Genomic DNA, 16,281 nt, shown 5'->3' with positions numbered 1-16,281 from the left:
AAGAGGTAGGACGGCGCCATAAGAGCATTCGTCGTGTGTCAGACAGCGAGTCTTCGAAGTGTGTTTGGGTTACGGAGCGCTGGTCTCTCGGGGAGTGATATGCTCTAGTGTATTGACCAAGAGACCACAGGTTGTGTGTAAGGGAGGAGTGAGTTGTCCTATTCTTCTAGAGAGAGACACTGCACAGAGTCAGGGAGCAGTCCACCGAGTGAGTGAGACACTGTTTGTCTGTCAGGGAAGTGAATCTTCATGTGTGCCAAGCGTCTTCGTCCGTTGTGGAGTGCGCTACGGTCTCGTGTGTGTCAGGAAGAACATGCGCCAGGACATGAGGTGCAGGCGTTTGCCACGTGGTGAGACGACGTCTCTTTTTTGCCAAAGGAATGAACGAAAACCGCCGTTGTGTGTCAGGAAGTTAGTCGAATCAGTGGTGTGGAGTGCGTCGGAGACGAAGGTACGGGTGGTTAATATCACGGTCGCTCACCGGCGTTTCCTTTGCCACTCTAGTGCGTCAAGCTGGAAAACACCGCTCGGAGTCAGGGAATTTGTCGAAGATGTGTGTGTCTGTGTGTGATCCAGAAGCAGCCACGGTCACTTGATATCCCCCTGCAGCGTGCCGGGTGTGTTCGGCGGCAACTCCAACCATTGCGTCGTGAGCTTCTGACGAGTGTTGCCGTCGGAGCCGCTGATGTCTGGCAGGGAGTCTGGTCGAAGAGATGTGTCTTGGGGTGAGTAAGCAGCGTTTGTTTGTTACTGTAGTGTGTGAGGCACAAAGCTGTCGTTGTTCGTGAGGAGGTTAGGTGGAAGTAGAGCGTCTTTGGAGTGAGCTACCGAGGAAGCCCGCTAGCGCCGTCTTGGGGAGCGACCAGCTTAGTTTTGTACGGTGTAGTGCGATAGGCGGGAGGGAGCTGCTCTGGGTCCAGCAGTGTTTGCTGCTTGAGTGTGTCCGGCTGGATGGCGTACCTCCTCACTACACACCACCTTACCATATATCGCCGCCCTCCTCACCACTTACCTCCGCGCTCCTCACCACACACCGCCACCCTCCTCACTGCACCGCCACCCTCCTCACCACACACCGCCACCCTCCTCACTGCACCGCCACCCTCCTCACTGCACCGCCACCCTCCTCACCGCACCGCCACCCTCCTCACCGCACCGCCACCCTCCTCACCACATACCGCCACCCTCCTCATCACATACCGCCACCCTCCTCACCACATACCGTCAGCCTCCTCGCCACATACCACCACCCTCCTCACCACACACCGCCACCCTCCTCACCACACACCGCCACCCTTCTCACCGCACCGCCACCCTCCTCACCACATACCGCCACCCTCCTCACCACATACCACCACCATCCTCACCACATACCACCACCCTCCTCACCACACACCGCCACCCTCCTCACCACACACCGCCACCCTCCTCACTGCACCGCCACCCTCCTCACCACACACCGCCACCCTCCTCACCGCACCGCCACCCTCCTCACCACCACGCCACCCCCCCACACACCGCCACCCTCCTCACCACACACCGCCACCCTCCTCCCACACACCGCCACCCTCCTCACCACTCACCGCCACCCTCCTCACCACAGCACCGCCACCCTCCTCACCAGCACACCGCCACCCTCCTCACCAAACAAGTACCGCCACCCGCCTCACCGCACCGCCTACCCTCCTCACCACACACCGCCACCCTCCTCACCACACACCGCCACCCTCCTCACCCACCGCCACCCTCCGCACCACATACCACCAGCCTCCTCACCACACACCCCACCCTCCTCACCACACACCGCCACCCCCTCACCTGCACCGCCACCCTCCTCACCACATACTCGCCACCCTCCTCACCACACACCCGACACCCTCCTCACCACATACCGCCACCCTCCTCACTCACACACCGCCACCCTCCTCACCACACACCGCCACCCTCCTCACCTCACCGCCACCCTCCTCACCACATCACCGCAGCCTCCTCCGCACCTCAACCGCCACCCTCCTCACCACACACCGCCACCCTCCTCTCACGCACCGCCACCCTCCTCACCACACACCGCCACCCTCCTCACCACATCACCGCCACCCTCCTCACCACATACCGCCACCCTCCTCACCACATACCGCCACCCTCCTCACCACATACCACCACCCTCCACCACATACCACCACCCTCCTCACGACATACCGCCGCCCTCATCACGACATACCGCCACCCTCCTCACCACATACCGCCACCCTCCTCACGACATACCACCACCCTCCTCACCACATACCACCACCCTCCTCCACATACCACCACCCTCCACCACATACCACCACCCTCCTCACTACATACCGCCGCCCTCCTCACCACATACCGCCACCCTCCTCACCACATACCGCCACCCTCCTCACCACATACCGCCACCCTCCTCACCACATACCGCCACCCTCCTCACCACATACCGCCACCCTCCTCACCACATACCGCCACCCTCCTCACCACATACCACCACCCTCCTCCACATACCACCACCCTCGCCACACACCGCCACCCTCCTCACCACATACCACCACCCTCCACCACATACCACCACCCTCCTCACGACATACTACCACCCTCCTCACCACATACCACCACCCTCCTCACTACATACCATCACCCTCCTCACCACATACCATCAACCTCCACCACATACCGCCATCCTCCTCACCACATACCACCACCCTCCTCACTACATACCATCACCCTCCTCACCACATACCATCAACCTCCACCACATACCGCCATCCTCCTCACCACATACCACCACCCTCCTCACCACATACCGCAACCCTGCTCACCACATACCACCACCCCTCCTCACCACATACCACCACCCCTCCTCACCACATACCACCACCCCTCCACCACATACCACCACCCCTCCACCACATACCACCACCCTCTTCACCACATACCACCACCCTCTTCACCACATACCGCCACCCTCCTCACCACATACCGCCACCCTCCTCACCACATACCACCACCCTCCTCACCACATACTACCACCCTCCTCACCACATACTACCACCCTCTTCACCACATACCTCCACCACATACTACCACCCTCCTCCACATACCTCCACCACCCTCCTCCACATACCTCCACCACCCTCCACCACATATCACCACCCTTCTCACCACATACTACCACCCTCCTCCACATATCACCACCCTTCTCACCACATACTACCACCCTCCTCCACATACCACCACCCTCCTCACCACATGCTACCACCCTTCTCACCACATGCTACCACCCTCCTCACCACATACTACCACTCTCCTCACCACATACCACTACCCTCCTCACCACATACTACCACCCTCCTCACCACATACCACTACCCTCCTCACTACATATTACCACCCTCCTCACCACATACCATTACCCTCCTCACCACATACCACCACCCTCCTCACCACATACACCAAATACCGTGAGAGGAAGATATGGGAAAATCTACCGTCTCTATTTACTTAAATATCTGTAAAAATAAGTCGTTGTGATTTTAGTGGAAGCAACATTTGATGACATGACAGTTATTGTGCTTTCAAGCGCGCGCGCGCACACACACACACACACACACACACACACACACACACACACTCTCTCTCTCTCTCTCTCTCTCTCTCTCTCTCTCTCTCTCTCTCTCTCTCTCTCTCTCTCTCTCTCTCTCACACACACACACACACACACACACACACACACACACACATCAGTTACCAGAAGAAATGGTGCGGATTTTCTCTTGTGTTGCCATCCCCCCCCCCTCCGGACAAGTGTTCGCCAAGTTTACTTTTAATTAAAACTTGTGGAATCGACAGAGAGTTGGGAAGTATGTAGCGCGTGAGACCCACCACAACTGGCTCACTATTGTCCCCACTGCCCAGTACTTAATATGACTGCGCAACACTGGCCAGACCTGGCACTCATCCATACTATTATCATTACTATTATTATTATTATCATTATTATTATTATTATTATTATTATTATTATTATTATTATTATTATCATTATCATCATTATCATTGTTACCATTATCATTATTGTTATCATTACTATTATTATTATCATTATTACTATTATCATTGTTATTACTTTTATCATTACTATGATCATTATTTTATCATGATTATTATTATTATCTTTATTATCATTATTATCGTTGTTATCCCTGTCATTATATTATTATCATTATTATTATTATGATTATTATTATCATTATTATTATTAGCAGTAGTAGTAGTAGTAGTAATAGTAGTAGTAGTAGTATAATGTTTTATACTATTATCATTATGCGAGTAAGAAACTGTAGAAGTTTATGACAGTTTGGAAAAGAGTGTGAAGAAGGAAGCTGTGAGCAAATGTGAAGCTGTAAGGTTTTTAGGTTTATCAGGGTAGAGGGACTGGGTCAATTGGGATGTGAGTCTGAATGGAGCAAATATGAGGGAAGTAAAGTGTTTAGATATCTGGCAGTGGACATGGCGGTAAATGGAATCAAGGAAGTGACTCATAGGGTGGGTAAGGGGGCGAAAGTTCTGGGAGCATTGGGGATTTTGTGGAAGGAGAGGTTGTTATCTAGAAGGGCAAAAATGGGCATGTTTGAAGGTATAGGAGTCCTATAGTGTTGTATGGATGTGAGTCATAGATTATACAAAAGAATACAAAGAGCAACATACCATTTAGTCCCTTCGAGGCTGTTTTGATGGTGGAAAATATCAGGAAACTCACAGGTTGATTAATGTGGTAAAAGGTGGATGGTATAGAGGTAATTCAAAGAGAATAACCTCAAGTTGTCGTTGTGGCTATGGAGGCGCAAAGAATGTAAGAGAAACAGTTGATTGTTGATTCTTAAGCGTATCTATTTATTGTGCTGCCTCAGTCTCACGACCAGGCAAAGCGTTCCAATCAGCAACGAAAAAAGGATCTTCGATAATCCTATTGAAAATAAAAGCTACTTCGCCTCCTTCCGCGCGAGTATGGATTCGTGACTGCAGGTGAATTCAGACGAATCAAGTCTTAAGTAACTTGATAGATGAAGGTTATCAAAGCTTTTGATTTTGAATACTTGTATTTGATCGCCTCCTAACACCCTTCTCTTCTGCAAGTTAGATGGATTCAACAGAAATCATACTATAGCTTACCGTTTCGTTTTTGCTTCCAGTATGTAAATCTTTCGAAATAATTATCGATAGCAAAATTCATTTACCGCCTATGAGCCAAGTCTATTAGTTTGTCCATGACAGTTTGAAGTTGTAAACATTCAAGTTCATTTTTAGATTAACTTCCAAGCTGTGTATCGGTGAATTTTGACATCCTGTGATTCAGCTTTTCATCAATATTATCAGTACATATGCGAGAGGCAGTCCCAGGACTGATCCTTGTGGCACTCCACTTGTTACGTCTAACTATTCTGGGGCTAGAGCATTAATCACAACCCTCTGTTTGCGTCCACTCCACCAATATCCAATCCATCGAAGTGTAACCCCATCAATACCATGTGACTTTTTTTTCTTGCAAGTAACTTTTGATGTGGAACTTTATCGAAGCTCTACATAAATGACATGAACTGCTTTGCTTTCGTCATATTTATTGCTTATATCATAAATGAAATTAAGTAGATTTGTTAAACATGCGAATTCATCGAAGACATTCTGGAAATCGTTTGTTAATTGATGGTCCTGTAAATGATTTACAAATCTATCCCTAGTGAAGGTTTCCATAAGTTTCCCAACTGCAGATGTTAAGCTGATTGGACGATAATTTCCCTGCAGTGACTTATTATCTTCAGCTCATTGACAGCCCGTCGTCCCCTATAAAGCACATCGCTCAGTCCCTTGCACGCCTCACATCCTCCTGCTTATTTAAGCCCTGAACCTTCAGATAATCTCTCCCTCCATCCTTCCACCTCCTCCTTGGTTTCCTCTTTTTTTCCTTGTCCCCCCCCCTCACTCCATCCTTCCACATCCTCCTTGGTTTCCCCTTTTTACTTTGTCCACCCCCCCCCCCCCCACCCCCACACACACTTCTGACAAGTACACCCTCTAAGTCAACCTCTCCTCACTCATCCTCTCCATACATCCAAATCATTTCAAGTCACCCTCTTAAGCTTTCCTATACATACGCCCCTTACTACTACACCTCTCCCTTAACTTGTCAATCCTTAATCACATTTACTCTCAACTCTCCTCTCTCTCTCTCTCTCTCTCTCTCTCTCTCTCTCTCTCTCTCTCTCTCTCTCTCTCTCTCTCTCTCTCTCACACACACACACACACACACACAAACCTGCACACCATCTTCTACAGTTTCTCACTTGAATCTGTCACTAGCGGCGTATCATCATCAAACAACAACCGTCACACCCTCCACCTACCCATCTCCAGCAGACTGCAATACACTTGAGAATCATTCTTTCTGTAGAGAATCATTCTTTCCGTATCACTTGGCTGCACTTCGATTATACCTCCTTTTGACTTGCTGTTTCGAGAATAGCCTCCGTTTGGTTCGACACACTGGCTCAGTTCACAGTGTTCAGAAAGCCCCAACACCTGCGTAAATCCTGGTCATAAACTAAAGACGAATCCAGGACAGCTGTGTTATTGTACTTGTTCCTCTTGCTTTTAAGAGGTTTTATACGTTTAATTTTTTCCTTCGTCTTCGTTGCGTTTTGATTCTCTACGTTTCATCTGAGGGTAAGGCTTTTCCTGTGTGTCCTAGCTGTAAAAGCAGTTTAAAAAAAATGCTATAAATACCAGTTAAAGCTGATTGAAAGCTTTAATGATAACAGGCACCAATAGATCTCGTAATTAGATTCCATTTTCTACTGTTTATGATATACTTTTGTAATCCTTGTTCCATTGCGGCAATGCACACTGGACTTTCGTGTAAAGATTCTGTTGATTTCTCCGCATACATCTACTGAGGTGAAGACAAAGATGTGAGGCTGTCCAGTTCAACGGCTCATCGAGAAAGAAAGTTACTTGAAATAGAGAAAGTTAGTAGAGGAGGATAGAATAAGTCCCAGCGAGTAGGAGGTTGGCGGTGGTGTAGGCTGAAGACTTCGGCAGGAGCCGAGCTGGAGCCTCCTCCACTGGCACAGATCTTGATAGTGGAAGCAATTAAGGGAGACAGACTCCCTTGAGAACCGACGTGGATAAAGGGTTCCATGTCACCATCAGCTGAATAAGACTATCAATGACAGACGTAGTTACCTGTGTACTGAGAGGTTTCCAGGTTAGTATGGCATCGGTGGAAACAGAGAGCCATTATAGGAAATGGGCAGGTTGCAATGAGTACCAGGAAAAAGAAATGAAACAAATTCAATTTCAAAGACGTCAGACTTAAACCACAGAGGAAGATGTTAACATTGATGTGATAGTGGTGGAATCTGTTATGATTAGGTTAAGCTTAGGTTACAACAATTTTCACTTCCCTTTAAAGAAAAAAAAATGCTGAGATTAATTTGTTGAGCACATTTGAAAAGTCAGGAACAACACGATGATTCTAATCCTTCTACGTCATGTACGTTTTACTGATGATGCTCTTATAGTTGATCATATATCAGTTACTCTATGATTCATCGTGGGGCCGGACCATTAATCCAAGTGCACCATGGGGCGCTCCAAATTAATCCTGATACTAGCTCTTGTACGCATGAATATTTATGAACTGGACAGAACGTCCCGGTGCTCAGTGGACTGGTTCCAGGAGTGAAGCCTCTTAATTAGCGTTCCGATGGACGGAGCGAACCAAGTGGAGCATCTTCGCAAGTGCCTCGGTGAACGGGACGAACCAAGTGAAGCCTCTTAATGAGTGTTCCAATAGACGGAGTGAACCAGTTGAAGTGTCGACACCTATAACCATTCAATTAGGCTTCGTAACCCTATTTAAGATGGATCTAATCTTGTGTTTGTGATGATGTCCGTGATGTGTCAGTGGGTAGACAATGCTGCTGCAGAGGTGATGGCGAATCACTCAGCGAAAAACCTAGAAATACATTCTGGACGAACCATTAGTCAAAAGTGACACCTATCAGCCTAAAAATACATTAACTGGGTTCTCTTCAGTTGTCTCGCACGATGACAGATAACGCCACCGCCTGGCATTTCGCTTGTAGGTAGAAACGCTATAGGGCGAGGGAAAGGCGAAAGGAGGAAGACAATACTACAGTTTAGTTCGCTGTCGAGGGAAGGAGGAGCTATCATGAGGGTCAGTTCCTCGAGAGTCTGGTCTGTACATAGAATCTGTGAAGCGCAGCGGCCAGACAAGGGTCTCGGGAGGCCAAACCTTGGCGGGCGAGGACACATGCATACAGCTCACGGAAACTGCGGGGGAAAAAGAAGAAATATCTATCACAAGTTCGTGGCGTACAGAGAGGGATGGTTGGAAAGAGGTGATGCCAGGAGGGTTAAGAAGACGGGTGGCATATGGCTCCTCTCTGGGTAATTGAGATGTGGAGGAAGAACCACTCCAGAAACGTGAGGAGTACTTAACACATGGGCGACCAAGACCTTGATGGATATGATATAGCTGCTCACAAGAAGAACATTCACTATTTCTCATGACAGCGAGGTAGTGGCAGGCACAGACGAAGAAGAAATGTCCTCATTAACTCTCATTCATTCTGTAACTCTCGTGTATAATGCAGTGAAATCAGAGCCTCCAAAACCAAAACTGGGAAGATATTTTTTGTTGTTTCTCCCGACCGAACGTTCATATGTCCTGATGCAGCTCGTTGACAACACGTTTTTCCTTGTATAGCACACAGCTCCAGTTCGTTCTATCCCTTGAACTGCCTCACGCTCAAATGCATATTCTAGGCCCGAGCCTTCAAAGCATTTTTCATTCACTCCATCCTTCCACCTCTTCCTTGGTATTCCTCTCTTTTCCATGTCCCCTCCACCTCTGAGATGCATACCCTCCTAATCAAGCTATCTTCGCTCATCCTCTCAATAAGTCCAATCCATCTCATCATATCCTCTTCTGCTTTGTTATACATACTTTTCTTACCACCACATCTCTCTCTTACCCCGTAATTTCTTGTGCGATCAACCCTCCTTACACTGTTACCACCCTCAAGCATTTCATTTCCAGCATATCCACTCTCTTCTTTACATTTTTGCCCAACGCTTACGTCTCGCATCCATACATCACCAATGGAACAACTATATCATAAAACATATCCATATTTACCCTTAAGAAATGTGACCTCTCCATACATACCATGTACCCCAAAGACTTTTGCTCCCTCATTCCACATTATGGCGCACATCAGCTCCCATGTTTCCCCTATGCTGCCATATCCATTTGTGCGTTCTAAAAGACACACCACCTCCTTCGAGTTCATAGATGCCACAAACAGGTCTCGCTGTTTCTCTACTCATACACACGTTCTTCAAGGCAAATACCTGATCCACACCTCTACCAATCCTGTATCCACATTCTTCCTCCTCAGTCTGCAACTGTGTGTGTACCCCCATCCACTCGATCATTACTCTCCGTGCAACTTACCAGTACATTCAACAGACTTGTACCACTTTAGTTTGAACATAACACTTTTGTCCCCTTTCTTTTATACATAGGCACTATACGAGCACTCCTCGCCAGTCCTCATGCACCTAATCCATACATAGACTGAAATGTTAACTAACCAAGCAACAACAGTCAATCCGCTTTCTTTAGAAATTCTTCTGCAATACCATCCGTTTCAGCCGCTTCCTCAAGCTTCATGTCTCGAAAGACTTTTACTACATCTGATCCTTATACCAAACGAATTTCCCATGATTCTTTCACTTCGCCTACTCCAATGTCCAAAACATCCCACATTCAACAGTCCTTCTAAATACTCACTTCATCTCCTCTTCACTTCATCTACACACTTCACTGATATTCCCATTTGTTCTCGTGTTTTTCTCACACTAATCAGTCTCCGTCCAAAACATCTGATGCTCCCTGAAGGTTGTCGCTACTCGTACATCTTATGCTCCCTGAAGGTTGTCGCTACTCGTTCACCAGACCCTGTGCCTTCTTCTTGACCTCCTGCCGCTTTCTCTTGTACACCTCCCAGTCACAGGCATTTCTTCCCCGCAGATAACGCCCATACACCGCTCTTCCCTCTCTCACTAGCCACTTAACTTCCCCATCTCACTGCTCGCTATCCTTTCTCACCTGTCCATGTGGCACTGTCGTCCGCATAGCACTGTCGTTTCCATATGACTGAGTCTTCCATGTGGCATCATCTTCCATGTGACACTGTCCTCCATGTGACACTCTCATCCATGTGGCAGTGTCTTTGATGTGGCGTTCTTTTTTGTGGCATTCTACGGAGAACTTTCTTTTAAGTGACTCTGTTGTTCATGTTGTCCAAGTGGTACTTTCTTCCATGTGTATCATCCGTGTGGCACCGTCTTCCATGTGGTACTGTCTTCCATATAGCCTTCTCTTCCATGTGGCTCTGTCTTTCATCCATGTAGCGTAACTTCTACGTGGCACTGTCATCCATGTAGCATTATTCTACGTGGCACTGCCATCCATTGTGCTTTTTCCCGTGTGGCACTGTCATTCATGAAGCTCTATGTTCTATGTGGCATTGCAATCCATGTTGCTCTTTTCCATGTGGCACTGCCATCCCTACTGCTCTTTTCCATGTGGCACTGACTTTCATGCGGCGCTATTTCCTTCATCACTGCCTCTCACGCAGGCACTGTGGTCCATGTGGCACCACTGGCAGGTCTCATTACGATGATCCAATTACCTTTGTTGGCTGCACGTCTAGCTGTCAGAGCCAGAGCGTCACCGATAATTTCCACTGCCTCCTCCCTCTTAAGAATCTGGTCTGTGCACCACGGTCTGGTCTGGTCTGATACTGTGACCATCACTGCTGCTGGTCTGAGGACCACGGTCTGGTCTGGTGTTACTATGCCCACCACTGCTGCTGATGGTCTACGGACCATGGTCTTGTCGTACTGTTATCACCACTACTGCTGATGGTCTGTGGATCATGGTCTGGTGTTACTATGACCGCCAATGCTGCTGATGGTCTGCGGACTATGGTCTGGTCGTACTGTTATCACCACTACTGCTGATGGTCTTCTGTTACTATGACCACCAATGCTGCTGATGGTCTGCGGACTATGGTCTGGTCTTACTTTTATCACCATTACTGCTGATGGTCTGCGGCCCATGGTCTGGTCGTACTGTTATTACCAATGCCGCTGATGGTCTGCAGACCATGGTCTGGTCGCACTTTGAACATCACTGCTGCTGCTGGTCGGCAGACCACGGTCTAGTCGTACTCTGGCCATCACTAATCGCTACCCAGTCGGGGTCGACCAGACTGGTTCACAAGGAAGGTTTCTATCGGTAAAATGTCCTCATTTCCCTGACGTTTCATCCCCTGCTGAGCGACACTACATCCACCCACGAACCCACACACACACCATCCACCCAGCCTCACCACGCGCTCTCTCTTCTCACATTTATCACCCACTTCAACCTCACTCCTCCTTCCTCATTCCTGTGTTCACACAAGAAGAGAAGGTTTTTCAGCCCCTCCCGACGCGCGGGGACCAGCAGTAACAACATGTCAACAAACGCCGACGACGAAGACCCTGAGATCTTACAAAGCGGCACCACGGAGCGTGTCTGGCGCGGCGCGCGCCCCCCCGCGCCGCCCCACCTCCCCTGGTAAAAAGAGAAGGCTGTCATCAGAATTTATCCTTTGGACTTCTGAGATCGTTGTGAGATGCTCGTCATAAACGAAGAAGGGGGTGGAGGGTGGCAGGGAAGGAGCTGAGCTAACTCCACCACTACGACGAAGGAAAAGGGGATGGGTCCCATTGGAGGGATTAGGGTCGGGGGTCGGGAGGGAAGAAGGATGCTGCAAAGCAAGGCTACCTAACCTTACCTAGGATGCTGCTTGATGTTTAATGAATACCTCAGAAAGGCCTCAAGCAACAGTGAATAGCTTGTGGACTCGAAAGAGAAAAAAAATCTGTGTATGACGTCTATTCAGGAGACCAGGGTACATAAATAGCTGAGGAGACTCGTGCTCCACTGGGACCAGGCGAACACCAGAGTCCCGACCCTGTGAGCCACAGTTACACAACCGTAGGTCGGGGTCAAGTGTAACACTGTTACTCTAAACTGGTTACTGGAAACCATAACCTTAAGGTCATGTGTCACGTAACACAACGTGCATCAAGTGGTATCTGTACTCGTATTATTACGACGTGTGTCCTAACGTGGTCTTTCATGTGTGTTATCAATAGCCAGGCGCTGCTCCCAGGAGATACTGAAGTATGTGTGTATACGAGGCAGGTGTTGTTATACCCATATGTATATACGAGGCAGGTGTTGTTATACCCATATGTGTATACGAGGCAGGTGTTGTTATACCCATATGTGTATACGAGGCAGGTGTTGTTATACCCATATGTGTATACGTAAGGACATAAAGAGGTCCTTACCTTTCAGGTGTTACATATCCTGACCATCCTCCTCCTCAGGTTAGATTATCCTCGTTCTTTTCCCTCAGCTAACAACCCTCTCCCTCCCCTCGATTCCCTTCCTTCAGTGACAGAAACCCTGATCCCTGACCCTTAGCTGCTGTTGGTCTGCGGACCATCAGCCCTGAGCTCCTCTCTCGCCCTCCTCCTCCTCTTCCAGCTGATGAAAGTCTCGTCCTTCTCCTTGAGCTGACAGATGTTCTGGCCTCGTCCCCTTCTGTCTCCAGCTGACACCGTTGTTACCATGGGTGGTGGTGGGTCGACACCGTTGTTACCATGGGTGGTGGTGGGTCGACACCGTTGTTACCATGGGTGGTGGTGGGGCGACACCGTTGTTACCATGGGTGGTGGTGGGTCGACACGGTTGTCACCATGGATGGTGGGTGGATGGGCTTGGCGTATGCTGTGACCTTGTGATGGGCGGAGGAGGTGGCTGACCACATCAGATACCCACACACACACACACAGCCATGCTCACCTTCCCCCGCCTTTTTGACCCCTGACCTCTCCCACCGCCGGATGGCCTCTCAGGGCAATATTCCAGAGACGTTCTTTAAATCCGCTCTACCACCAGCAGGTTATGGATTCCAAGCACATCCCTGTGTTCCATTGCCCTCACCTGCTCCCGGCCAAGTTCGATCACTCCCTCCAAATTTCTCCCCTACGTCCGTTCACTTACTCTCGGCACCCCGAGTACGACAACGTCTTCGAGTATATAGCGACGTTCCTCAAACCACAGATCGGGTCACACACACCTCACGCCTAAGTATGTAATTACTGATCGAGTGATTCAAGTGGATCCAGTCACGAACTCCAGGTCCAGTGAGGTTTCCGTGTCGTGGTTTGGTTTCTGTCAGTCGCTCTTGTCGCGAACACCCACTTTAATAAAGTATTCCAAGTTGAGTAATAGACAAAGTCCATTCATGAACCCAAGAGTTATGGTCTTCAAGTCTGTACATTGACTGTCATTCTGTTTCATCACAGTGTTTCTGTCGTGTACAGAGAGGTATAGATTCCCCGGTCATATGTACGGGTTTGGCTACTCGCACCAACTTGATCCAAGTGTAAGGATCTCCTTCAGTTTGTGGTAGACCGAGGGTTGTGTCTTCAGGAGGGAGGGAGTCTCTGCTCCTCACACACACACACAGGTTGCCACAGACCGACCACAGGTGCTCGGGGGACCTGGAATGAGCTCTGTTCCTCGTGGGACGTGTGGGGACAACGACCGTATCTGTGTACAACTGGGCTCACTACCGTACCTAACTGGCTGGTTGTTGATGAAGACCAAAGATAGGTGGAGGAGGGTGAAATGGGACCATTGAACACGGACTGAACTAAACCACTTGCAGTAGAATTACTCTCTGTTTCTTAGGCTTGTCTTAGAGCTGCATCACCAGTGGGTTCCTTCATCAACGGCCCTTCAAACACACTTTAGGAATGACTGGATGTTGTCCTCCACCTGTAGAGAACTTGGCTTCAACCTCCCTGGGCTTTAGCACTGACCAAGGAGCTCCTGTGATACTGCACAGACACACACACACACACACACACACACACACACACACACACACATACCGTTACATCCTCCAGCAGGAAGCAGCAGCAGCAACAGCAGATCAGTTTCATACATTCGTGGACGTTTGTAAACTGGGCATCAGCAGGACTACTCGGGTCACAGGAAGAATAGGTTCTACACAGTGGTGCCAGTTCGTCGTAATGTGATGTGCCGAACACCCTCATTGAGGGAGGAGGGTAGCACAGCTGCCTGGAGTGACGGGACTCATCTCATGATGGGTGGAGATGGTTGGGTCTCGGGCATCTATCGAAGTCTTGTCTCATTTTGGGCCTGCAATTATGGTCAAAAAGTTTTCGAGGGAAAGATGAAGTCTCCGGAGAGAGAGAGAGAGAGAGAGAGAGAGAGAGAGAGAGAGAGAGAGAGAGAGAGAGAGAGAGAGAGAGAGAGGGTCACTGGACTGGAATATCATTGAGGGACACCCCCTGTTGTTGGTAATGTTTTGATCTGACGTGAAGTGTATGCAAAGAGGGGGAGCAGTGAAGCCATTTATCTTTGGGGACCTGACCTGCGTTGCTCTGAAACTGGCTTCACTTGATATTGGTCGAAAAGAAAAAACAACACAAAGTATAGAAAAGAGAATAGTTTTGTCACTTGATTAAAGAAAGTATAGTATTTTCCTCTGTCTGTAAGGGAAACAAAAAAAGGTCCCTGTGCATAAACAAACCAAAGGCTAAAAACAAGACTCAACTAAAGAACTCAATTGACTTTGAGAAGTTGTATTTACGTGAGAGAGCGCTTCCGTCACACACGTGTAGAACATGGAGCATTCAAAGCCAAAGTAAAAGAGTGTTAGAGAAAAAGAGACTAGAAACTAATCAGGACTCCGCAGGAGTTTGCTGGCTCTTAAAAACAGAATATTCAAAGGACGAGTGGAAGACAAGAGGAAGGGATGGAAGAGAATTCCACAGTTTAGCTGTTCGAGGGAAGAAGGTATCTTAATGATCAATCCTTGAGTGGCTGGACTCCCCATGTAAACTGTGGGAAACTGTACCACTCCCAAGCCTTCCTGGCGGAGGGCCACTTCGTTCACGAGAAGAATGGCTGAAATAATACCTGTAGAACAAGGAGAAGGGCAGCAACATCACGTCGTTCAGAGAATGATCGTCGGAGTGAGCTGATGCTGGAGAGTTACCTAAGACACAAGGCTGTTGATTCCCCACTTGCTCGTAGAGCGAAATGGAATAAGAACCACAGAAGAGGTTCTCAGAGTGAAACGTGAGCATGACAGCCAGGACGTATGGTCGGCAGGAGATAGGGACGCCAATCAGCATTAGATTTAAGGTACACTAAAGAGATTGATAGAGATAACCGACACTGATAAGAAGCAAGGTGAATCCCAGATAGATACAAATGTCGTGTTATGAGGGACTTTGAGACGCGAAGGAGGAGGACCTCGTTCACGACAGAGAAGACCCTCCAGACGTTGGGGAAGACCTTCCAGAAAGAGGACCTCCCAGACGTCGGGGAAGATCTTCCAAATGTCGGGGGGAAGACCTTCCTGGCCTGTATGAGGACCTCCCAGACGTCGGAGAAAACCTTCAGACGTCAGGGAAGGCCTTCCAGACGAGAATGAGGACCTCCCAGCTATCTGTGAAGACCTTCCAGGCATAAGAGAGGACCTCTCGGACGTCAGAGAAGACCCCTCTAGATTGGAAAAAACGAGCAACTCTGCAAGTCAAACTACACTTCAGTCAAATATCATTGAACGAAATATGAATCTGACAGCAACACATGTATCATGATGAAAGAGGATACGCTGGAATAAGGCATATGAGACATCTTTATTGAAGACGAGGGAGGATGAATGAGATTCTGGCAGCGCGAGGTGTGGGCAGAGCAGTCGGCAACAACTGGTATCCACAGACTCAGCTGTAAAGATTATTCTACGTAGAGAGAGAGAGAAAAAGAAAGCTGAGGGGCGCACTGAAGCAGGATCACCACACACGAGGAATTTTGAAAGTCAAGTTGTTTATGAAAAGGGTGAGACGAGGAAGAGGGAGAGAGAAGGAAAGGAAATAACAGCGAAAGAAAAATATATAAAAATGGTTACACAAAGAAGACTTCCGCCTCTCGGCTCTGAAGGGTTTGAGGGAAGGCAGATGTATAGAGTGGTAACACACCCCCACACCGCCCCAGTACGTGGAAATGGTACC

The 16,281-nt window shown here is 48.7% G+C and overlaps 1 protein-coding gene across 2 annotated transcripts in view; it reads left to right on the top strand.

Annotated features, from left to right (window-relative positions):
• Positions 1-391: 391 nt before the first annotated feature.
• Positions 392-16,281, top strand: part of LOC139750385 (uncharacterized) — a 252,434-nt gene continuing 236,544 nt past the window's right edge. For both annotated transcript variants that reach the window (XM_071665120.1, XM_071665119.1), the window contains exon 1: positions 392-725. The gene's annotated coding sequence lies outside the window, so the exon portion shown is untranslated. The remainder of the gene's footprint in view (positions 726-16,281) is intronic.

The sequence above is a fragment of the Panulirus ornatus genome, chromosome 9 (genome assembly GCF_036320965.1).
Source record: "Panulirus ornatus isolate Po-2019 chromosome 9, ASM3632096v1, whole genome shotgun sequence".
NCBI lineage: Eukaryota > Metazoa > Arthropoda > Malacostraca > Decapoda > Palinuridae > Panulirus > Panulirus ornatus.
The sequence above is the reverse complement of the archived record's forward strand: the minus strand, read 5'-3'. Positions and strand labels throughout refer to the sequence as shown.